Raw genomic sequence first — 24,666 nt, 5'->3', positions numbered from 1 at the left:
TCGTTTTGCCGTGTTTCAAATCTGATTTGTGCTCGCGAATTCGGTCAGAGACATGTCGCTTTGTCTCCCCGATATAGCAATCACCGCAGGTACAACTCAATTTGTAAACCCCGGGGTACTGTAAGTCAGGAATGACATCCTTCACGGATGGGATCAGATCACGAATTTTGTGTACTGTATTTAACCGGACCTGGATCTTGTGTTTGTTTAGAATTTTGGAAATCTTTTTAGTAACGCCTGCTATATATGGTAGTGTGATGGTTTTGACTGGAGTATCAAGTGGTTGTTTCTGTATGGAGGGAGAAAGAGCTTGGCGGATGGTACGGTCAGAGTAACCATTCCTTTTGAGGGCCAGGTGTACATGTTTTAATTCACTGGTCAGGTGGTGTTGGTCCGAAATGCAATGAGCCCTATGGTATAAAGTTTTGATGAGATAATTATTTTGGGCTGGGTGGTGGTGGGAATCAGGTTTCAAGTAGGAATCTGTGTGGGTGGGTTTCCTGTAGACAGAATGCCCCAATGAGCCATCAGGTCTCCTCTCAAACAGAACATCTAAGAATGGTAGCTTGCCATCTTTCTCCACTTCCATGGTGAATTTGATGGCGGGATGTCTGGAATTGAAGATAAAGACCATTTGTGTTGCGATCGAAACGTCGTGGGTTTTTTGCTTTATTTTAATTTTTTTATTTTTCATTTAATTTATAATCTGTTATTTTAATTTTATTTTCTATCTACGTGACTTTACCGAAAGAACCAAGAATATTAATTCCTGCAGTCACGAAAGTTTTAAGTCAAAACATTCACACACGTTGACAAAGCCTCACCTTGTGTTGTTGTGGGCAGGTCGCTTCTGATAACAAGAGCGGTATAGCAGCTCAAGCGGGCTTCGCCTGCTAACAAAAGAAAATAAAAACTGGGTGAATATTTACAATAAAACAAAGTTATATAGTGGCGAGCCGGGTGAAGATAAATTAAACTTAAGCGAGATTATTAAAGTGAACGCAATCAGGCGGGGGCAGGAGGCAAGGCCCCGCGTGGCTAGGCCCCGCGTTGTAAAGTTCCAACCTGGACATCGATTCCCATGCTTGCTGCTACTCAACTGACATCCCTGAGAGAGAGAGGCTCTACCTTGGTAAACAACAACCACCACCACCACAGCCACCATGAGAATTTCTCACTTCGGATATCAGTGCAAGCGTGGATCGGCAGCCTCCTGTTACCTCGCGACGTCACGCGGGTAAGCAGGTAACATGACGTCACTTCCGGGGTAAGAGACACGCCCCTCTCATAATGAGCGGCTCTGTAACTGAATTAATTATGTTAATGTGCACTAGCCATATGTCGAGGGATGGAGCGTGGCTGCTGAACCCGACGGCTTTAACGGATACATTATGTTAATGAGCTGCCAGTCACTGGGCGTACACAGTAACACGTGACTTACACGTCTATACTTATTCATATATTCATGATATAGTGGAAAAGTGTCCCAAATTCATCACACGGGCTGTTATGGCACACAATGAGAGGGCAAATGGTTATAAACATGCCTGGAAGCCCTCGTATCTTCAAAATGAATGTTCACTAAAAACTCCGAGCACACAATTTCAGCTGTCTGGCTTCAAAAGGAACTTAGAGGTGTGAAGCCAGGCACAGATGTCCTTGAATGCTGGGGATGAACAGATCCTGACTTCAGCTGCACGTGTGTGCTGTGTTAACTTCCTGACTCCATTCTTACAAAGAGTTGCAGAGGAAAACAAAACTAAACTCCTATTTTGATATAACCTCCGTGCTCAATAGAGTTAATAGACTTTACTGCAAACACAAACTTGACACTGTCACACACTCAGAGGTGGAGCCTGGATTTTCAGGTAGGGGGGGGCAACCCCTCCAGCAATGAAAAATGATAGGAGTTGTTACTAAGTAGTTGTTGGTAAGGAGTTGTTAGTAAGGAGTTGTTAGTAAGGAGTTGTTAGTAAGGAGTTGTTAGTAAGTAAGGAGTTGTTAGTAAGGAGTTGTTAGTAAGGAGTTGTAAGTAAGGAGTTGTTAGTAAGTAAGGAGTTGTTAGTAAGGAGTTGTTAGTAAGTAAGGAGTTGTTAGTAAGGAGTTGTTAGTACGTAATGACTTGTCCCTTGCTTTTTATTCGACGCGTGTGATCGGCATTGCGCTCACTGAAGGTGTTTGCCTTCAGGGAAGTCGTGTACTGTATACGCAACTGCGCAAAATTCTGTGAGTCGCTTGTAACTGCTTTGCCGTTACTTATTGCCAATTATGGACTCGGACTGTTGTCCTCTCATAGAGTCCCTGGCACGTAATAATATGCCACACGGTGGCAGTGGGGGACGCAAAATGCTGATTTATCTATATATATGAAAGGGAAATGTGTGGATACGTGTGTCTGTTCGAAATGTTTAGCATACTTCCCAACCTGCCACACACTTGAAATTTGGCATGTGGGTATATTCCATACTGCACACAATGTAAAAAATATATAAAAAGTCTTTTGTATTTTTTTTGGGGGGGGAGAATGACCATGAAGTGTCTGGCGTCAACCCGCAACACCTCTGAGTTAAGCGCTCTGCAATGCTTAGAGTTGTTAACAGCGTGCCGGGAGATTTTAGGTGGCGCTTCGCTCCTGGCCGATGAAGCCATTGGTTTCTCGGGAGTTCAATACATATCCTCCGTGCGAAGAACGGGTAGAACTGCTATCTAAAATATGAAGCAGAACATTCCATCTGTTTGTTTGTGCGAAGCAGCAAAAACCTCTCCAACGCTGAGCTCTGGCGTCGTGAAAATTTGCACAGCTGACGCTGTCTGGAATTTCTAAGTGAACGTGACTATTTTCAGCTCGCCACGTCATTATTCCCTTCCCCGAGTGGCCAAAATCGGCCTTACATAGCAGTGGGGTAAGGTTGAATTTCCTGGAGTGAAAACATCCGATTTAGGTAAATTGATTTGTTTCGGCTTTTTTTCTTTCTTGCAAGCATCAATTTTTTCCAGGGTTTTTCAGTGAAATAGAAGGGAATGCGAAGTTAACCAAAGACAAGAATCCAAGTCCCGGGCAAAGCTGGGTTGTGAAGCTCGTTACTAATAAACCCCAATGATCCTATCAAAATTAGGGATTTCTATCGGATCATTGGGGGGGCACGTGCCACTCGACCCCCCACTGGCTCCACCACTGTCACACACTGGCATGGTTCACAGGTGGTGGTGTGTCCAGACCCACGCCTGGCCACCTTCACCTGCTCAGTTTTAATGCTTCCTCACTCCACCAAGTAGTTAATTGAGGATCAATCAACACAGCCGAGGCTGCGTTTCTCTCTCTCTCCCCGTGGTCGTGTGGATTTCCTTCCCGATCCCCCGGTCTCCCCTCTACATGAAGAGAATGAACACCACCAAGCGTCTAGAATGAACACCACCAAGCGTCTAGAGTGAACACCACCACGTGTCTAGAGTGAACACCACTACGTGTCTAGAGTGAACACCACTAAGCGTCTAGAGTGAACACCACCACGTGTCTAGAGTGTACACCACCACGCGTCTAGAGTGAACACCGCAACGCGTCTAGAGTGAACACCACCACGTGTCTAGAGTGAACACCACCACGCGTCTAGAGTGAACACCACCACGTGTCTAGAGTGAACACCACCACGCGTCTAGAGTGAACACCACCACGCGTCTAGAGTGAACACCACCACGTGTCTAGAGTGAACACCACCACGTGTCTAGAGTGAACACCACCACGCGTCTAGAGTGAACACCACCACGTGTCTAGAGTGAACACCACCACGCATCTAGAGTGAACACCACCACGTGTCTAGAGTGAACACCACCACGCGTCTAGAGTGAACACCACCACGTGTCTAGAGTGAACACCACCACGCGTCTAGAGTGAACACCACCACACGTCTAGAGTGAACACCACCACACGTCTAGAGTGAACACCGCCACGTGTCTAGAGTGAACACCACCACGTGTCTAGAGTGAACACCACCACGCGTCTAGAGTGAACACCACCACACGTCTAGAGTGAACACCACCACACGTCTAGAGTGAACACCACCACGTGTCTAGAGTGAACACCACCACACGTCTAGAGTGAACACCACTAAGCGTCTAGAGTGAACACCACCAAGCGTCTAGAGTGAACACCACCACACATCTAGAGTGAACACCACCACGTGTCTAGAGTGAACACCACTAAGCGTCTAGAGTGAACACCACCACGTGTCTAGAGTGAACTCCACCACATATCTAGAGTGAACACCACGTGTCTAGAGTGAACACCGCCACGTGTCTAGAGTGAACTCCACCACATATCTAGAGTGAACACCACGTGTCTAGAGTGAACACCACCACGTGTCTAGAGTGAACACCGCCACATGTCTAGAGTGAACACCACCAAGCGTCTAGAGTGAACACCACCACGTGTCTAGAGTGAACACCACCACACGTCTAGAGTGAACACCACCACGTGTCTAGAGTGAACACCACCACGTGTCTAGAGTGAACACCACCAAGCGTCTAGAGTGAACACCACCACGTGTCTAGAGTGAACACCACCACGTGTCTAGAGTGAACACCACCAAGCATCTAGAGTGAACACCACCACGTGTCTAGAGTGAACACCACCACACGTCTAGAGTGAACACCACCACGTGTCTAGAGTGAACACCACCACGTGTCTAGAGTGAACACCACCAAGCGTCTAGAGTGAACACCACCACGTGTCTAGAGTGAACACCACCACGTGTCTAGAGTGAACACCACCAAGCGTCTAGAGTGAACACCACCACGTGTCTAGAGTGAACACCACCACACGTCTAGAGTGAACACCACCACGTGTCTAGAGTGAACACCACCACACGTCTAGAGTGAACACCACTAAGCGTCTAGAGTGAACACCACCAAGCGTCTAGAGTGAACACCACCACACATCTAGAGTGAACACCACTAAGTGTCTAGAGTGAACACCACCACGCGTCTAGAGTGAACACCACCACGCTGTTGACAAGCCCCACCTTACACCATTGGTAACCTCATTTGCCAGTAACAAAATATGATGAAAAAATGTTTACCCTTTTATCTGGCAACAAAACTGACACCTTTTTTACAAGGAGTCATGTTCACATTAACCACAATACCTGCGGTTGGAACGCAAACACAAAACAACAACTCTGATAATATTCTTAGTTTTTTCGGTAAAGTCACGTTGAAGAGAAACAACAAAATAATAAAATATATATAAAACAATAAAAAATTCTCACGACGTTTCGACCATAACTCAAACGGTCATCTTCAGGTGTGTTGGTTTGCATAAATTTATTTTTAAACGGCGCATTTATTTATTTATAAAAAACGTTAGCGTCATGCGCAGCGATTTGGCAGTTTGCCCAGGACTAGTCCATCTATATTTTGAAAAGAGGAGGGGGGAGACGAAATTTTGTTATAATGTATGCTGTCTGAAAGCCACTGTAAGCGTGAACAATCAATTAAGAACTGAAATGGTTTATCAAATCTTTCCAATGATTGCTAAGATAGAATCCATCTTCTCGGTTGAAATTGTCTCTGTGCTTGTATATGTGGATAGCCTCATGAACGAATCTCTCATGGAAGCCAGATGGCTTACAAAGAACCTCTGTCTTGGAAAAGTCAATGGCATGTGAGCCTACTGAATTAGAACAATGATCTGCTACGGCCGAGGTGTTGGTCCTACCGTGTTTAAGGTCTGCTTTATGTTCACGAATGCGGTCCGAGACATGGCGTTTGGTTTCTCCAATGTAACTACCACAGAGGCAACTTAGTTTGTAGACACCAGGGTATTGTATGTCCATTTTATTAGCCATTTTATTAGCTGTTATTTTAATTTTATTTTATATCTACGTGACTTTACCGAAAGAACCAAGAATATTAATTCCTGCAGTCACCAAAGTTTTAAGTCAAAACATTCACACACGTTGACAAAGCCTCACCTTGTGTTGTTGTGGGCAGGTTGCTTCTGATAACAAGAGCGGTATAGCAGCTCAAGCGGGCTTGGCCTGGTAACAAAAGAAAATAAAAACTGCGTGAATATTTACAATAAAACAAAGTTACAAAGTGGCGAGCCGAGTGAAGACAAATTAAACTTAAGCGAGATAATTAAAGTAAATGCAATCAGGCGAGGGCAGGAGGCAAGGCCCCGCGTGGCTAGGCCCCGCGTTGTAAAGTTCCAACCTGGACATCGATTCCCATGCTCGCTGATACTCAACTGACATCCCTACGAGAGAGAGAGGCTCTACCTTGGTAAACAACAACAACCACCACCACCACGATGAGAATTTCTCACCTCGGATTTCAGTGCAAGCGCGCACACAGCAGCTTCCTGTTACCTCGCGACAGCAGGAAGTAGTATGACGTCACTTCCCTCCCAAGAGCGGCTCTCTAACTGAATAAATTATATGCTTAGTTTTTTCGGTAAAGTCACGTTGAAGGGAAACAACAAAATACAATATTGTTTTATATATATTTTATTATTTTGTTGTTTCCCTTCAACGTGACCTTACCGAAAAAACTAAGAATATGAATTACTGCAGTCACGAAAGCTTTAAATCAAAATTGAACAAATTATGTTAATGAAGCTGGACCCTACGTCAGGGATGGGGGCATAGGCGCTGAACCCGTCGCAATAAACTCGCGACGGCTTTAACGGATACATTATGTTAATGAGCAACAAATCACTGGGCGTAGCTGTGCCCAAATAAGGATTGCCACTGGAACAATATCGGCAGTGACCCAAGCGGAGGTGACGTCATGCTTAAGAGCACGGTAGACGGGGAGGGGTGAATACCTTGATGACATGACGTCACTAGCGAGGTACACCTCACCCTGGCGTTTCACGCCGATGAGGTAATGCAGAATGGTGACGTCACAGAGTTGGAGTTTACGTTGATTTAGATTCATTTTCCATTGCTCCCTCCCTTGGGTGTGTGAGCCCAGCTACAACAACGTGGACATTATTGTGTATACACTGTGTGTGTATGTACACTGTGCGCGTACACTGTGTGTATACACTGTGTGTGTACACTGTGTGTACACTATGTGTGTGTACACTATGTGTGTATACACTGTGGGTGTGTACACTGTGTATACACTGTGTGTCACTGTGTGTCACTGTGTGTCGCTCTGTGTCACTGTGTGTCACTGTGTGTGTGTCACTGTGTCACTGTGTGTGTGTACACTGTGTGTGTACACTGTGTGTACACTGTGTGTACACTGTGTTTAAACTGTTTGTATACACTGTGTGTACATTGTGTGGGTGTACAATGTGTGTGTACACTGTGTGTGTGTACACTGTTTGTGTCCGCATTGAACCGAACTCCCGGCAAGGCCATCTACTTAACGTTGAGAGAAAATGCACACGAAATCTCCTTTTCAATGAAGTCTTCCAGATGTAAATTGATACAAGCTTTTAATGAAGAAATAAAATCATCTAATTCAAAACACAACACAATTCAAAGATGTTTCATTTTAAAACTTCAAAACGGAGCATGGGGTACTTGCATGAATGCGTCCTTCGTGTGCAAATGTTGTGACTTTCCTGGCCTGAAGGCCGTCAATGTGTTGGACCATTATTGGTGCACAGCGTCTCAACAACTGCAGTGGGGTTTGTTTCAACCGATGGTTACGAACATCCCGACGTGAATCAGCAAGGTGCATTTCTAGTCCCAGTTAGACAAAATCTACGTCAACACGTAAGACAAAACTACAATTCGTGTTGTAGAGAATGTACCTTCTCCTATACGTGTAACTTTTAAATGGTATACCTTGTAACTGATGAATAATACGAGCGTGCGCCCTATTTCAAAGACGATGAGTTGCTCCAGAGGCAGACGCTTCGTGAAACACAAAAGTACCCTTTGACCTGTATCACAAGAACAACGGGTCTCACCCGAGTTCTCTTTACAGGTTACTTCCAAAACACACACACACACACTTTGTCCTAACATCACTTATTCAATGTTTGTTCCTCATACAAAATGTTACATGCACACGCACAATCAGACAAGTATTGATTCTAAATCATTGACGGGAATATTAACAACATTGAATTACTGCAGCGAAATTGACTGCATCACGTTACATCGTATTAACAAGAAGTTATTTTACAAATACGCACCGTCTGCTTAACAGTGTATGTACAACGTACTATTGTTGCGTCATTCAAAACGAGTAGGCCGTTGCATGCTGGCGTCTGGGTCAAAATGTAGCAAATTTAAAACATTACGCTACAAATAATAGATCACGGCGTTTTGATGGCAACACAAGCAATCGTCATCAGGTGGGACAAGCATAGCAGCAATAAGAAGAAACTGCTGGAGTAGGCGCCTACTACTTCAGCAGTTTCTCTTGCTGTGGCTGTCCCACCTGATGACGATTGCTTGTGTTGTGATCTAAACGCCGTGATCTGTTATGTTTCTACCCACGTGGTGACTTTACCGAAAGAACTCAACAGTGTGGATTCCTGCAGTCACGAAAGCTTGGAATCAAGATTGCCTACAAACTACACAACTGAGATGATGCATCAATCATCGCCCCCTACTGACAGGCTCTTGTCCACATGCAGGCCGGTGCAGGGCCACCACCTTGTGCCACACAGGGGCAGCTGCTACTTGGGGATGCTCTTCGAGTGTTTCAGACGAGGTACGACACAAAACTCCAAGTTGCTGAGGGGATTAACCAAGCACCATGTAAAATCAATTATTATGATAACATAGTGAATGATTGGGAGCTTATTGGCTCTTGTTCCTGGTTAGAGATCTACCCAACCCACGGGCCCACAAAGTTCTTGTCATTAAATGCCTGTGACAAAGGTGCATCTATTGTAGCGACATCGTCTCAAGCTTACACATCTACCGGGTCTCCACTTGACTTTGTATTGTCTAGAAGCAAGTCCACCCACACCTCCACTTCCACAAACTGCTGGGAGTTGCCTCGCTCTGCCTCAGTCAGAATTCTCCTCCTGATTCACGCTGCCTTCATCAATGTGAAGGTCCCATTTTGGATTTGAATCTTCATCTTCACATTTCACCCTCACCTCTTCATATTTCACCTTTATACCTTTAAAAGTGTCCAAGCTGGGATTTTCTTCCGGTTCGTGTTTCATGAGGGATGGGCTCATTGCGGCACTTTGACTTTCACAAGCTGATTTCAGACTCCGACTCCGCTCCTTGTGATGCTTTTGTGTTCTTTGGTGTCTTCGAAGATTTGATGAATCTGCAAACGGCTTCCCGCACAGAGCACACTTGAAGGGTTTCTCTCCTGTGTGTGTTCTCTGGTGTTTTACAAGATCGGATGACTCTGCAAATGCCTTCACGCACACACTGCACTTGAAGGGTTTCTCTCCCGTGTGTGTTCTTTGGTGTACTTTAAGCTTTGGTGAAACTGTAAACGCCTTCCCGCACAGAGTGCACCTGAAGGGTTTCTCTCCCGTGTGTGTTCTCTGGTGTGTTACAAGAATATATGAATCTGAAAACGCCTTGCCGCACAGAGTACACTTGAAGGGTTTCTCTCCCGTGTGTGTTCTCTGGTGTTTTACAAGAGCAGATGACTGTGCAAATGCCTTCACGCACACACTGCACTTGAAGGGTTTCTCTCCCGTGTGTGTTCTCTGGTGTACTTTAAGATGTGGTGACTGTACAAACGACATCCAGCATACAGTGCACTTGAAGGGTTTCTCTCCCGTGTGTGTTCTCTGGTGTATTACAAGATAACATGAATCTGAAAACGCCTTGCCACACAGAGCACACTTGAAGGATTTCTCTCCTGTGTGTGTTCTCTGGTGTTTTTTAAGAGCAGATGACCATGCAAATGCCTTCCCACACACAGTACATTTGAAGGGTTTCTCTCCTGTGTGTCTTCTCTGGTGCCGTGTCAAATTTCCAGTCATGTCCGTGCTGTATGCATGCTGGTCGCATTGTTGACTTGTCATACCGAGCTGCGCTGAGTGCCTTTGCTCCATCAGACCAATTCTGCAGAGGAAGCGTCAGCTGCAGACAGAAAAAAATAATATCCACACCATCTACACGTCAGGCACAGAGGAATGCACAAATGACTTACACGTCTATACTTATTAATATATTCATGATGTAGTGAAAAGTTTCCCAAATTCATCAGATTTGATGAACGTGCAAACGCCTTCACGCACAGAGTGCACCTGAAGGGTTTCTCTCCACGGGCTGTTATGGCACACAATGAGGGAAAATGTCATTAATATGCCTGGAAGCCCTCATATCTTCAAGATGAATGTTAACCAAAAACTCTAAGCACACAATTTCGGCTGTCTGACTACAAAATGAATATTTATGAAAGCTAAAATCAGCTGACATAGCAAAGGGTTTTGAAAACAATACTATTTGTGTTTTGCAGAAATGCATGAATTAATGTTCAATCACAACTTAGAGGTGTGAATCCAGGCTCAGATGTCCTTGAATGCTGGGGATGAACAGTTCCGACTTCAGCTGAATGTGTGTGCTGTGTTCACCTCCTGTTTCCATTCTTATAAAGAGTTCCAGAGGAAAACAAAAATAAACTATTGTTTTGATATAACCTCCGTGTTCAACAGAGTTGATAGACTATACTACAAACACAAACTTGACACTGTCACACACTGCCATGAGTAAACAGGTGGTGGTGTGACCAGAACCATGCCTGGCCACCTTCATCTGCTCAGCATTAATTCTTCCTCACTCCACCAAGTAATGAATCGAGGATCAATCAACATAGCCGAGGCTATCCGTGTCTCTGTCTCTCTCTCCCCGTGGTGAAGGTGTTCCCCTCCACACATTCAGAGTCAACAGCGGCACGCGCTTAACGTCTTTGACTGATAGATACATTGACGCACGTATTGTTGGTTCTTTTGGTAAAGTCACGTAGATAGAAAATAAAAATAACAGATTAAATTTAATAAGATAAAGACCACTTGTGTTGCGATCGAAACGTCGTGGGTTTTTTGCTTTATTTTCAATTTTTTTTATTTTTCATTTAATTTATAATCTGTTATTTTCATTTAATTTTCTATCTATGTGACTTTACCGAAAGAACCAAGAATATTAATTCCTGCAGTCACCAAAGTTTTAAGTCAAAACATTCACACACGTTGACAAAGCCTCACCTTGTGTTGTTGTGGGCAGGTCGCTTCTGATAACAAGAGCGGTATAGCAGCTCAAGCGGGCTTGGCCTGCTAACAAAATAACGAAAATAAAAACTGCGTGAATATTTACAATAAAACAAAGTTACAAAGTGGCGAGCCGGGTGAAGACAAATTAAACTTAAGCGAGATAATTAAAGTGAATGCAATCAGGCGAGGGCAGGAGGCAAGGCCCCGCGTGGCTAGGCCCCGCGCTGTAAAGTTCCAACCTGGACATCGATTCCCATGCTCGCTGCTACTCAACTGACATCCCTACGAGAGAGAGAGGCTCTACCTTGGTAAACAACAACAACAACCACCACCACCACCACAACCACCACCACCATGAGAATTTCTCACCTCGGATTTCAGTGCAAGCACGGATCGGCAGCCTCCTGTTACCTCGCGACATCACGCGGGTAAGCAGGTAACATGACGTCACTTCCGTGGTAAGAGACACGCCCCTCCCACAAAGAGCGGCGCTGTAACTGAATAAATTATGTTAACGAAGCCGGCCCATATGTCGAGGGATGGGGCGTGGCTGCTGAACCCATCGCAATAAACTCGCGACGGCTTTAACGGACACATTATGTTAATGAGCCACCAGTCACTGGGCGTACCTTTGCCCAAATAAGGATTGGCACTGGACATCGGCAGTGACCCAAGCGGAGGTGACGTCACGCTCAAGAGCGCCGTTGACAGGGTTGGGGGAGTGTGAATACCTTGGTGACATGATGTCACTAGCGAGTTACACCTCCCGCTGGCACTTCATGCCGATGAGGTCATGCCGAGTGGTGACGTCACAGAGCGGGGATGGAGTTTAAGTTGATTTAGATTCATTTTCCATTGCCCCCTCCCTTGGGTGCGTGAACTCACCAAAAACAACGTGGACATTATTGTGTATACACTGTGTGTGTGTACACACTGTGTGTGTACGTACACACTGTGTACGTGTACGTACACACAGTGTGTACACACACACAGTGTGTAAATACTGTGTGTGTGTACACGTACACAGTGTGTGTGTGTACACAGTGTGTGTGTAGTGGGGGGAAAAGGCGGTGCATTGGCCAGTCATCTGAGTCAGTCGACCCATGGCATCTTATCATCAATTTATTTTTTAAAATGTATTATTTTTATTTGTTATTTGTATTAATATTTTTTATTTTTTAATCTTTTATTTTGTTTATTTTTTGTTTTCTATCTACGTGACTTTACCGAAAGAACCAGGAATATGGTAGCGCATTCTCTATTTGTTGCAGAGGTTCAAAGTTCAAATCCGACAGGCACACCTGGCTACCCCAGTAACATTCACCACAATATGCGCTGTTCTGCTTCACGGCGGATGTAAAACAGAGTATTGTGTCACTCACAACGCACAGGTCACTGCATGTTGGTGTCACGGTCAAAATTGTGGTAATTCCAAACATTATCCAGAAACTCCACAAGGGAGATGACGCGTCAATGATCGCCCCCTACCGACAGACTCATGCCACGTGCAGGCCGGTGCAGGGCCACCTTGTGCCACACAGGGTCAGCTGCCACTAGGGGGCGCCCTTCGATTGTTTGAGATGAGATTCGATACGAAACACCGAGTTGCTGAAGCAATTAGGCAAGCGACTTATGAGTGCAAATATGTTGTTTATAACGTAGTGAATGCTTGGGAGCTTAATTGTCTCTCGTTCCTGCTCACAGATTTACCCAGCACACAGATCTTACATATGAAAAGCTAATGGTCAGTGAGGTCAGCAGCACTGTAGGTTCTGGTGTCAAGGACATGGGCCTGCATTCGCTGGTCCACTGCTCTATAGTCCAGCGGATGTTCTTGCTTGGACCCGGCGTGAATCCATGATGTTGTCTGGATGCACAGATGCCAGAACAGCGTGTTGGCAATGACAAGCCCACAGGCTGTGCAGAAGTCTAACAGCCTCCTACCGTTGTTATTGAGTTGATCTGGCCCATGCCTTCCAATCGCTCCAGACCAGGTGCCAGCATCATCACCAACTCGGGCATTAAAGTTACCCAACAGTATGACTCTATCCCGAGGGGCTACTTTTAGCTAACACCTGTGACAGGATGTCATAGAAGGAATCTGAATCCACGGGCTTGCCTGCATCCCTCCACTGATGTTCATCTTCGGTGGGGGCGTAAGCAGCCACCACCACCACCACCAGTCTCTGCCTCCTGTTGATGGGGAGGCGAGACCAAAGTAGCCTGGGGCTTACAGCTTCTCACACCTCGCCGCCATCTTCCCACGCCGCCTTCATTCTTTTTTTCAGAATAAGAGCCACTCATTGTTGTTTGGCAGTCTCCTGCCCCGAGTGGAGGACTCTGCACCCCTCATGATGATTGGAGTCAGAGCCGGTCCACTGGATCTCCTGAATGCCACAGAGATCCAGGTGGTACCAGTCCAGCTCTGTACAGAGTAGCAGCCTCTCCTCCACGTGGCCATTCTCAGTGGCTTTTTGCCATTTCTAGAGGAACCCCAAGGGTAAGGATTCAGGCATTGCTCTTCACAATGTTATCGTCTGGCATCACAACCACCAACAACACACCTGTATTTGAATTGCAAGTAACTTTAATGAACACAACGCAACCCAAACAACCGTTCGTTTGAAAAACATATCCTAAAGAATCGTCACTGGGTGTTGGCTGTGAGCGGGAATCAAACTCGGGTAGTCATGTTTGTAGAGCAGCGCACTAACCGCTAGACTACCACCACACACGTTACACACACACACGGTACACACACACACAGTGTACACACACACGGTACACACACACACAATACACACACACGCACAGTACACACACTCGCACAGTACACACACACTCACGGTACACACACACACAGTACACACACGTACGCACGGCACGCCCACACTCCTTCAGTCACGTGACTAAGGTTGACGCGCCGCCCCGTCTCCCGAGGTGACCTCTTGGCTCTCTCGTCTCTCCTCGACATGTAGATTCATTTCTTACTCTTACCTAGAAACCTCATTGTCTGTCTGTCTCTGTGGACGCAACTTGCGAGGAATTGTGCTCACAAACTGTGGGGTTTACGTTTCAAATAAAGTGCCCAGATACCACGCGATAAGCCCCGTGGTGAGACAGTGCTATTCCTATTTCCAATCCGTCAACTTGAAAGTAGTTAAATTAACAATTTATTACTAATCTCCATATATACCAAAGCCAAAGTTGTGAATGTGTGCGTCTGTTCAAAATGTTTAGCGTACTTCCCGACACGCACCAAGCTTGAAATTTGCCATGTGGGTAATTTCCAGACTGTACACCGTGCAAACATTATAAAAATAGACTTTTGTATATTTTTTGGGGGGGGCGCGCAATAATGTATAAGCTTGAAAACACCACGATACATAGGACTTACTTTGATTAGAATCTTGGAATTGATTGTGTACATGTTGAAATTGTTAAATGAACATTTTGAGTACACTGCTGTTTTAATAAATGTTCATGATTCTGAGAATATAAGTGTAATTCTGAGCATCATAATGACCATATTGGAATTGTCATCATGAATGGGGGTACAATGATTTTTTATAACAATAGGAATGCATTTCGATTTAAAGCTTTCGTGACTGCAATGATTCATCTTCTTTGGTTCTTTCGGTAAAGTCACGTAGAATGAGAATAAAATAATAAATTGCTAAAATAAAATAACACAATAATATTCTCACGACGTTTCGGCCACAACACAAGCGGCCTTCATCAGGTGAAGGGACGAGACTGTCTGGTAGGACAGCGCTGGAGTGAAAGAGCCACGTTCAGATCACGGCCTTTAAGCTGTGTGAGAGGAACAAAGCGCCTTGACAAAGGAATTAGCATATAATTTAGCATTGAAATGGCTGAATGATTAGCTTGTGACTGAGCCCACTGAATTATAACAGTGATCTGCCACGGCAGAGGAGTTCGTCCTACCGTGTTTCAAGTCTGCTTTATGTTCGCGGATGCGGTCCGAGATATGTCTTTTGGTTTCTCCAATGTAGCTACTACCACAGAGGCACTTTAGTTTGTAAATGCCCGGGTACTGTATGTCTGGAACAGCATCTTTTACAGATGGAACTAAATCACGGATTTTATGTACTGTGTTGAATCAGACCTGGATCTTGTGTTTATTCAGGATTTTGGAGATCTTTTTAGTGACCCCTGCAATGTAGGGTAAGGTGATGGTTTTGAGTGGCTCCACAAGAGGATCCTTCTTCATGACTGGAGTGATGGCTTTGCGGATTGTGTAGTCGGAGTAGCCATTAGCCCTGAGAGCCTGGTGTACGTGCTTGAGTTCACTGGTAATGTGTTCCTGGTCGGAAATGCATTGGGCTCTATGGTATAGAGTCTTGATGAGGGAGTTCTTCTGGGATGGATGGTGGTGGGAATCCGGTTTCAAGTAAGCATCTGTATGGGTAGCTTTCCTGTAGACAGAGTGGCTCATTGAACCATCATGTCTCCTTTTAATTAAGACATCCAAAAAGGGTAGTTTGCATCTTTTTCGACCTCCATGGTAAATCTGATGGCTGGGTGTATGGAAATGATGTGGTCGCGGAATTGGTCTAGAGCAGGCTGGCCATGTGGCCAGATGACAAAGGTGTCATCAACGTACCTCTTCCATAAGGTCGGGCGTAGAGTGGCAGTCTGGATGGCGTCAGTTTCAAATTTTTCCATGAATACGTTGGCTACAACCGGAGATAGGGGGGAGCCCATTGGGGTGCCCTCAGTTTGTTTGTAGAAAGTTCCATTCCAGGTGAAGTATGTGTTCGTTAAGCAATGTCTCACCAGGGGGGGTACATCAGTATGCAGTCCTTGATGAACCAGGTCTTCAATGATAGCGATGGTGTCAGGTACCGGGACTTTGGTGAACAAGGACACCACATCAAAACTGACAAGCAGGTCGTTTGGGGACAGGGAAATGCCTTTGATTGTCGATACAAGGTGAGTATAATTTAGTACCGCAGAGGTGGTTTTTCCAGTGAAAGGTCGCAGTATATCAGCAAGAAAACGTGCCAGTTTGTAGGTGGGGGAGCTGATAGTAGAGACGATGGGACGAAGGGGTGTATCTTCTTTGTGTATCTTTGGAAGGCCATATAATCTTGGTGGTCTGGCAGCAGAGGGTTTCAACGAGAACTGTTTGATCTCATCAATTAATGCTGTTGAATCAGAGATGATTTTGTTCGTTTTGGTGACCAGGCTGTTGGTGGGATCTCTTTTTATTTTTGTATAGCTGCCATCGTTGAGTAGTTCTTGAATTTTGTTGTTATATTCTGTTTTGTCCATGATGACAGTGGCATTGCCTTTGTCGGCTGAGAGGACGACAATATCATCCCTCTTTTTTAATTGAGATAATTCAAAACGTGTGTCTTTGCTGATGTTGCTGGGTGGCAACTTAGCGTATTTGAGGGTTGCTCTAGACCAATTCCGCGACCACATCAATTCCATACACCCAGCCATCAGATTTACCATGGAGGTCGAAAAAGATGGCAAACTACCCTTTTTGGATGTCTTAATTAAAAGGAGACATGATGGTTCAATGAGCCACTCTGTCTACAGGAAAGCTACCCATACAGATGCTTACTTGAAACCGGATTCCCACCACCATCCATCCCAGAAGAACTCCCTCATCAAGACTCTATACCATAGAGCCCAATGCATTTCTGACCAGGAACACATTACCAGTGGACTCAAGCACGTACACCAGGCTCTCAGGGCTAATGGCTACTCCGACTACACAATCCGCAAAGCCATCACTCCAGTCATGAAGAAGGATCCTCTTGTGGAGCCACTCAAAACCATCACCTTACCCTACATTGCAGGGGTCACTAAAAAGATCTCCAAAATCCTGAATAAACACAAGATCCAGGTCCGATTCAACACAGTACATAAAATCCGTGATTTAGTTCCATCTGTAAAAGATGCTGTTCCAGACATACAGTACCCGGGCATTTACAAACTAAAGTGCCTCTGTGGTAGTAGCTACATTGGAGAAACCAAAAGACATATCTAGGACCGCATCCGCGAACATAAAGCAGACTTGAAACATGGTAGGACGAACTCCTCTGCCGTGGCAGATCACTGTTATAATTCAGTGGGCTCACATGACATTGACTTCTCCAAGACGGAGGTTCTTTGCAAACCAACCGGCTACCATGAGAGATTCGTTCATGAGGCCATTCACATATACAAGCACAGAGACAATTTCAACCGAGAAGATGGATTCTGGCTTAGTAACCACTGGAAAGATGTTTTAAATCATTTCTGTTCTTAATTAATTGTATTTTTACGATGACCTTCAGACCGCAGCTCTTTCGCCAGCATTGCCTCTTAATACCTCTCACACCACGGTTAATGGTATGGTTTTACAACATGGAGTATACTAGGGCCTCGCAGCTGTCTCTCTCCCCCTCCTCTGTTCCGACCATGGACGAACTCGTCCGTCTGAACGGGGCCCGTAGCAATCCGTGGTGCTAAAGTTGAGGGCAAGAATCCACCCATTTTTTGCCATATAGCATTGTGATATATAACGACTTATTGTTGGTAGCTTAGCTGATTGGAGAATATAGAGTTTATTGATAACATTAAGGTAATTTATATTTTAGTTTTTATTGGTTCACTATATAGTACTGTGAATAGCTCAGATGTGTAGGCCTTGACTTCAACATAGTCATTTCTGTGACCAGTCACTAGCTAATCACTCAGTTATTTCAATGCTAAATTCGCCTAGTTATTTCAATGCTAAATTCTCCTGTTTGATTTGTACTAAGTGCCTCGGTGAATGTGTATGGTCTGACTTTAACGTAGCCATTTCTGTGAGCAGTTACAAGCTAATCACTCATCTATTTCAATGCTAAATTATATGCTAATTCCATTGTCAAGGGGTGCCTCTGCGGATGTGTATGCTTTAACTTAGCTATTTCAATGCTAAATTCTATGCTAATTCCATTGTCAAGGGGTGCCTCTGCGGATGTGTATGCTTTAACTTTTAACATAACTATTTCTGTGACCAGTCACAAGCTAATCATTCAGCCATTTCAATGCTAAATTATATGCTAATTCCTTTGTCAAGGCGCTTTGTTCCTCTCACACAGCTTAAAGGCCGTGATCTGAACGTGGTTCTTTCACTCCAGCGCTGTCCTACCAGACAGTCTCGTCCCTTCACCTGATGAAGGCCGCTTGTGTTGTGGCCGAAACGTCGTGAGAATATTATTGTGTTATTTTATTTTATCAATTTATTATTTTATTCTCATTCTACGTGACTTTACCGAAAGAACCAAAGAAGATGAATAGGAATGCAGTTTTGAGCATGACTATTCATATTTCAGACTCATTTATGACAATAGATTCACGATTAAATTGCGATTTTGTTTTGCTCATCAATCTGAATACTGTTAATGATGCGCATGCCCATAAATTGTTGAAATGACTAGAAATGCAAGTTGTGTATACTCTCCAACCCCATTCCTCTACCTACCCATTCCCTTGACGGGCTCCGTGCCCACTTAAACCCATGACGATGGCGGTGATGATTCCACCTCTCGCTGTAACAATCAAAGCACCTCCAACTTCTGAATGCAAAGGTGCTGGGTTGGTGCAACGCCAAAACACATCGTCAACGCCGCTCCCAAGCCCGCCCTACGTTAGTTACATCATGAGAATCAACAAAATAAAAAGTTCCACAGAGGAAACTAAAATGACATTACGCAATCCCCAAAGTCGCACGCGGTAGGCTACACCACTCGGAGAACAACGTCAGACTTCAAGACTTGCATCGCCATCATCATCATTATCATTTTTCGATTTAAAGCTTTCGTGACTGCAATGATTCATCTTCTTTGGTCTTTCGGTAAAGTCACGTAGAATGAGAATAAAATAATAAATTGATAAAATAAAATAACAATTTATTATTTTATTCTCATTCTACGTGACTTTACCGAAAGAACCAAAGAAGATCATCATCATTCTTCCTCTCCACAAGTCATCGCACGTCAATATTCAACAAGCTGCACACACGTGCAAGTCACCTCTCGACCCGCCACCTGCACAGTTAACGCGATCAGACCCGGGGGTCAAATTAAAATTGTGTCGTCTTTGGTGACGTATTACAATCGGTGTAATTTTAATGATGTACGTACAGCAACTGCTGTACGTATGATGTACGTACAGCAACTGCTGTACGTACATCAAATTATATCATTGACAACGGGGTTCACTTTTGCGATATCTGCGTGCGGTCTTTAATTGTATAGATACGTAGTCAGTTCATTAGTATGGGGTTCCTCTATAACAGGGGTCGGGAACCTATGGCTCGCGAGCCAGATGTGGCTCTTTTGATGATTGCATATGGCTCGCAGATAAAACAAAATATTCTCACTTGTTTTAATCCATCCATCGATTTTTCACTGCACATGTCCTGTTCAGGGCTGCAGGAGCAATTGTCCATTATTTTAATTGGATGATACTGGCCTACGTTTGCCGTTGCTGGGTAAAACAGGTAAACGCCCCCTTTTGAATCAGTCGGAGACTGCGTCTGCTCGGTCATTAGCTCAAAGCTAACCCTTCGACGAAGAAGATGGCGAAAAGAAAAAAAGACGACGAGTATCGTACATTTCAGGACGAATGGACCGAAGAATTCGCCTTTGTGGAGAGAGCGGGTTCTGTGGTGTGTCTAATTTGCAATGACAAAATTACATCGTTGAAACGGTCGAATGTAAAGCGGCACTTCGACACGCGCCACGCTACCTTTGCATCAAAATACCCTGCGGGAGACAGCAGAAAGAAAGCGTGCCAAGAGCTTCTGAGCAGGGTGCAAGCTAGCCAGCAGCAACTCCGCGTATGGACCCGGCAAGGTGACTATAATTCGGCTAGCTTTGCTGGTTCTTTAGCAATAGTGAGGAACGGAAAACCATTCACAGATGGCGAGTATGCTAAAACGTTCATGCTGGATGTAGCCAATGAACTTTTTGATGATCTTCCGAACAAAGACAAGATAATCAAACGGATACAAGACATGCCTCTATCGGCAAGAACTGTTCATGATCGTACCATCGTGATGGCAAACAAAGTGGAGGAAACGCAAGTGAAGGACATAAATGCAGCGCCGTTCTTTTCTCTGGCTTTGGATGAGTCAACAGACGTGAGCCATTTGTCGCAGTTCAGCGTGATTGCAAGATATGCTGTTGGTGACACACTGCGCGAAGAAAGTCTTGCTGTTCTGCCATTAAAAGGGTCCACAAGAGGTGAGGATTTATTCAAGTCTTTCATGGAGTTTGCTCAAGAAAAAAGTCTACCTATGGATAAACTTCTCTCAGTGTGTACTGATGGTGCTCCGTGTATGGTGGGGAAAAACAAAGGATTTGTGGCGCTTCTCCGTGAACATGAAAATAGACCCATCCTAAGTTTCCATTGCATTATACACCAGGAGGCACTTTGTGCTCAGATGTGTGACAGGCAGTTTGGCGAAGTGATGTCGCTGGTCATTCGTGTGATCAACTTTATTGTTGCCCGAGCCTTAAATGATCGCCAGTTTAAAACACTGCTGGATGAAGTTGTAAATAACTATCCTGGTCTGCTTTTGCACAGCAATGTGCGTTGGTTGTCAAGAGGGAAGGTGCTTAGCCGTTTTGCGGCTTGCCTGAACGAAATCCGGACTTTCCTTGAAATGAAAGGTGTCGGGCATCCTGAGCTAGCCGACACCGAGTGGCTCCTCAAGTTTTACTATCTCGTAGATCTGACTGAACATCTGAACCAGCTCAACGTGAAAATGCAAGGCATTGGAAATACAGTGTTATCCCTTCAACAAGCTGTATTTGCTTTTGAAAACAAGCTGGAGCTTTTCATCACGGATCTTGAAACAGGTCGTTTACTACATTTTGAAAAACTGAGCCAATTTAAAGATGCATGCACAGCAAGTGAGCCCATTCAAAACCTTGATCTCCACCAGCTAGCTGGCTGCACATCCAGTCTCCTACAGTCCTTCAAAGCACGCTTTGGAGAATTTCGTGAGCACACTCGTCTTTTTAAGTTCATCACCCATCCAAACGAGTGTTCACTGAACACAGCCGACCTGAATTACATCCCTGGTGTCTCCGTCAGAGATTTTGAAGCAGAAGTGGCTGACCTGAAGGCCTCAGACATGTGGGTGAATAAGTTCAAGTCACTGAATGAAGATTTGGAAAGAATCACATGACAGAAAGCGGAGTTGGCGAGCAAGCACATGTGGACAGAAATGAAAAAACTCCAACCCGAAGACCAGCTGATTCTCAAAACTTGGAACGCGCTTCCTGTCACATACCACACACTGCAGCGTGTGAGTACTGCTGTATTGACCATGTTTGGATCTACGTATGCATGTGAGCAGTCATTCTCACATCTTAAAAACATCAAGTCCAACCTACGATCACGTTTAACGGATGAAAGCCTCAACGCTTGCATGAAGCTTAACCTCACCAAGTACCAACCCGACTACAAAGACATCAGCAAATCCATGCAGCACCAGAAGTCGCATTAATGGTGAGTGTTATAACAACATTATTTAAAATAATAAATTCAGAGGCTTATTATACTGACATTTAGTTGAATTCACTTTTAAAATATATTATATGGCTCTCACTGAAATAAATTTCCAAATTTTTTGCTTTCATGGCTCTCTTAGTCAAAAAGGTTCCCGACCCCTGCTCTATAAGGAATTGTAAAATGTATTACTTAATAATACGCTTCCAGGCCGCACTTAGCTTGTAGCAGTCAGAGCAGTTAAAATGACTGTACATGTGTAGGTATGAAATAAAAGAAATAGTTATTAAAACATTTAATTTAACGTAGGTATAAAATATATTTAAATAAAATATATTTAATTTACTAAAAAATGTAATTTAATTTAACGTAGATATAAAATAAAATAAATTTAATTTAAATAAATTAAATGTATTAAAAAATTAAATTTAATTTAACGTATGTATGAATTAAAATTTTATTTATTATAAATTTAAATTAAATTTAACGTAGGTATAAAATAAAATGTAATTAAATAAAAAAAATTGTTTTCTACCTCCGTGACTTTACCGAAAGACGCAAAGAGTGTGGACCCACGTGACATCAAGGCTGTCCTAGTCTAGGCAAGGCCTCAGGGTGTACCGGGCCTTTCACAACAACAGCCGCAGCAGCAACAACGGTTCTCTTGAGAAAATGCTTTAAAAAATAAAGTCAACGTAGCTTACCTTGACACTCGCGAAATTTAAAGATTAAAATAATTAAAACAAAACTAAACACTCACACGCACATGGGCGCGCGGTGGTCAGCGTGTAGGGCATTAAAAATGGTAGCGTCCTCCCGCGATCTGATTGGTCGCCGCGTGCCAAAGTGGGGAGGGGGGGGAGGGCCAGCGATCCGATTGGTCGAGAGACAAACCTGGGAGCGTCTCCGGTGCGCAGCGATTGGTCAACGGTTGTCCTATGCTAATTTTGGTATGCTAATTAATTTTAATCTGTATGCTAATGCAGTATATTTATCCATACTCATTAAGTTTAATGTTTATCCTAAATTAGTTAAAAATGTATGCTCGTTTAGTTAACATTCTATGATAGTATCGTTACATTTTTTTATGCTATGATTACAGCAGGCATACTGGCTGTGGTGGTACCTGATATGATTACAGCAGGCATACTGACTAGTGGTACCTGCTATAATTACAGCAGTACATACTGACTGTGGTGGGACCTGCTAAGGTGACAGCAGTGCATACTGCTTATATGCTTTATCACATGTCGTAAATGTGATAGTTTCATCCCATAAATGGTGTCCTTGACCGGCCCAGAGCAGACATTTCACCTTGCCTTAGAACCTGAGGTTGGGATAGCATTAGCAATTCCAAGTTCTTTAGGTGACCAATAGCAACGAATTATGTGGCAAAACATTTGAAATGAGTGGGTTATGACGTACTGTACTTCACTCTTATCGACCATTAACATAACTCTGTGTTACTGGCGTTGTGCTGCCTTGGCTGGTACCAACTTCTTCTTTGACCACGTGGACCACGCGGATGAATGGTCTACGCGAGTCGAGCGACCGATGGAGACTCTCAGGCGAAATCGTGGAAGTCGTGTGACAGAAGCCACGCGTGGAGGATAGATGCATGCTGGCGAGACGTCGTCTTCAGTTTAATTTAAGTTTAATGTGTCAGGTGTAGAGCCCTGTGAGCCGTGCGGCCCTTGACTCGGGTGCAACCGCAACAAAACAAAAACGTGAACATATTCATGTTGTGGGTCACTGTTGACGATGTGGGTCCCTACTGACGAGGTGAGTGTCCATATTCATGTTGTGGGTCACTGTTGACGATGTGGGTCCCTACTGACGAGGTGAGTGTCCATATTCATGTTGTGGGTCACTTTTGACGATGTGGGTCCCTACTGACGAGGTGAGTGTCCATATTCATGTTGTGGGTCACTGTTGATGATATGGGTCCCGATTGAAGATATGGGTCCGGATTAAAGAGGTGAGCGTCCCTTTTGATGTGGGTCTCTATTGACGAGGCGAGCATCCCTGTTGACGATGTTGGTCCCTGATGACGATTTGGGTCCGTGTTAACGATGTTAGCACTCAATTGGTCCTCGTCTAATAGCCTATATGTTCTACCATATGTAAACCCATACGACAATAAATGTTACAATACATAGCATGTATGAGAATTCAAATTCATGTCAACCACCACTCACCCTCCCCTCGACTCACTCCCATGCTCAGCCCTCCACTAGGGTACCCCCCCCCCCCGCCCACACCGGTGGCAGAGGGCCTTGTTGGACCCAAGACACCTCTCCTTCTTTCCACAGAGCTACAAGACAATCAGAGTCTAGTCGTCCTACACATCGTCAGCAAGACGGATGAGGTGAGCTACGTCTGGCTGTGTGTGGCGCCGAGCGTAAAGATTTTCTTCTCTTCTGCAGCGTGCGTCCACGTCAACTTTCACCACCAAGCGCGCCCAGACTCCTCCACGGCTCCGCTGCCTCTCCTGCCCTCGTCCTCCTGCTTCCGCTCCGTCCGATCGCCCCCCTCTCCTCCCGCCCCTTGCCGTCTCTCTTCACACGCGCACTCCGACCTCCCTCGCTTTCCACGTCAGGAGGTACGCCCGAGATCATTCGTCCTGCCCACACCAACGGCTCACCCATTGTCTGACTGTGTCTCCGTTCATGCAGGTAAGGGCACCATCACGGCGTAGCGGTTAGCGGCGCTGCGCCATTCTCGCTCACGGCCAATACCAGCGACAATTAGGGGCCGTCCGTGAATGACGTCACGCACCTAGAGGGGGGCGGGGTCAGACGTTTGTGACGATGTGTGACAAGGTGGGGGGTTTGAGAAATGTGACGTCACATCAAATTGCGCAACATTAAATAGACAACACGTTCTACTTAAATTTTGATTGAAAGCTTTCGTGACTCCAGTAATTCATATTCTTAGCTCTTTCGGTAAGGTCACATTGAAGGGAAACAATAAAATCATATATATTA

This window comes from Petromyzon marinus, unplaced genomic scaffold (assembly GCF_048934315.1).
Source record: "Petromyzon marinus isolate PM22_M1 ecotype Great Lakes invasive population unplaced genomic scaffold, UKy_Petmar_22M1.pri1.0 PM_G_Scaffold_9, whole genome shotgun sequence".
Classification (NCBI taxonomy): domain Eukaryota; kingdom Metazoa; phylum Chordata; class Hyperoartia; order Petromyzontiformes; family Petromyzontidae; genus Petromyzon; species Petromyzon marinus.
The sequence above is the reverse complement of the archived record's forward strand: the minus strand, read 5'-3'. Positions refer to the sequence as shown.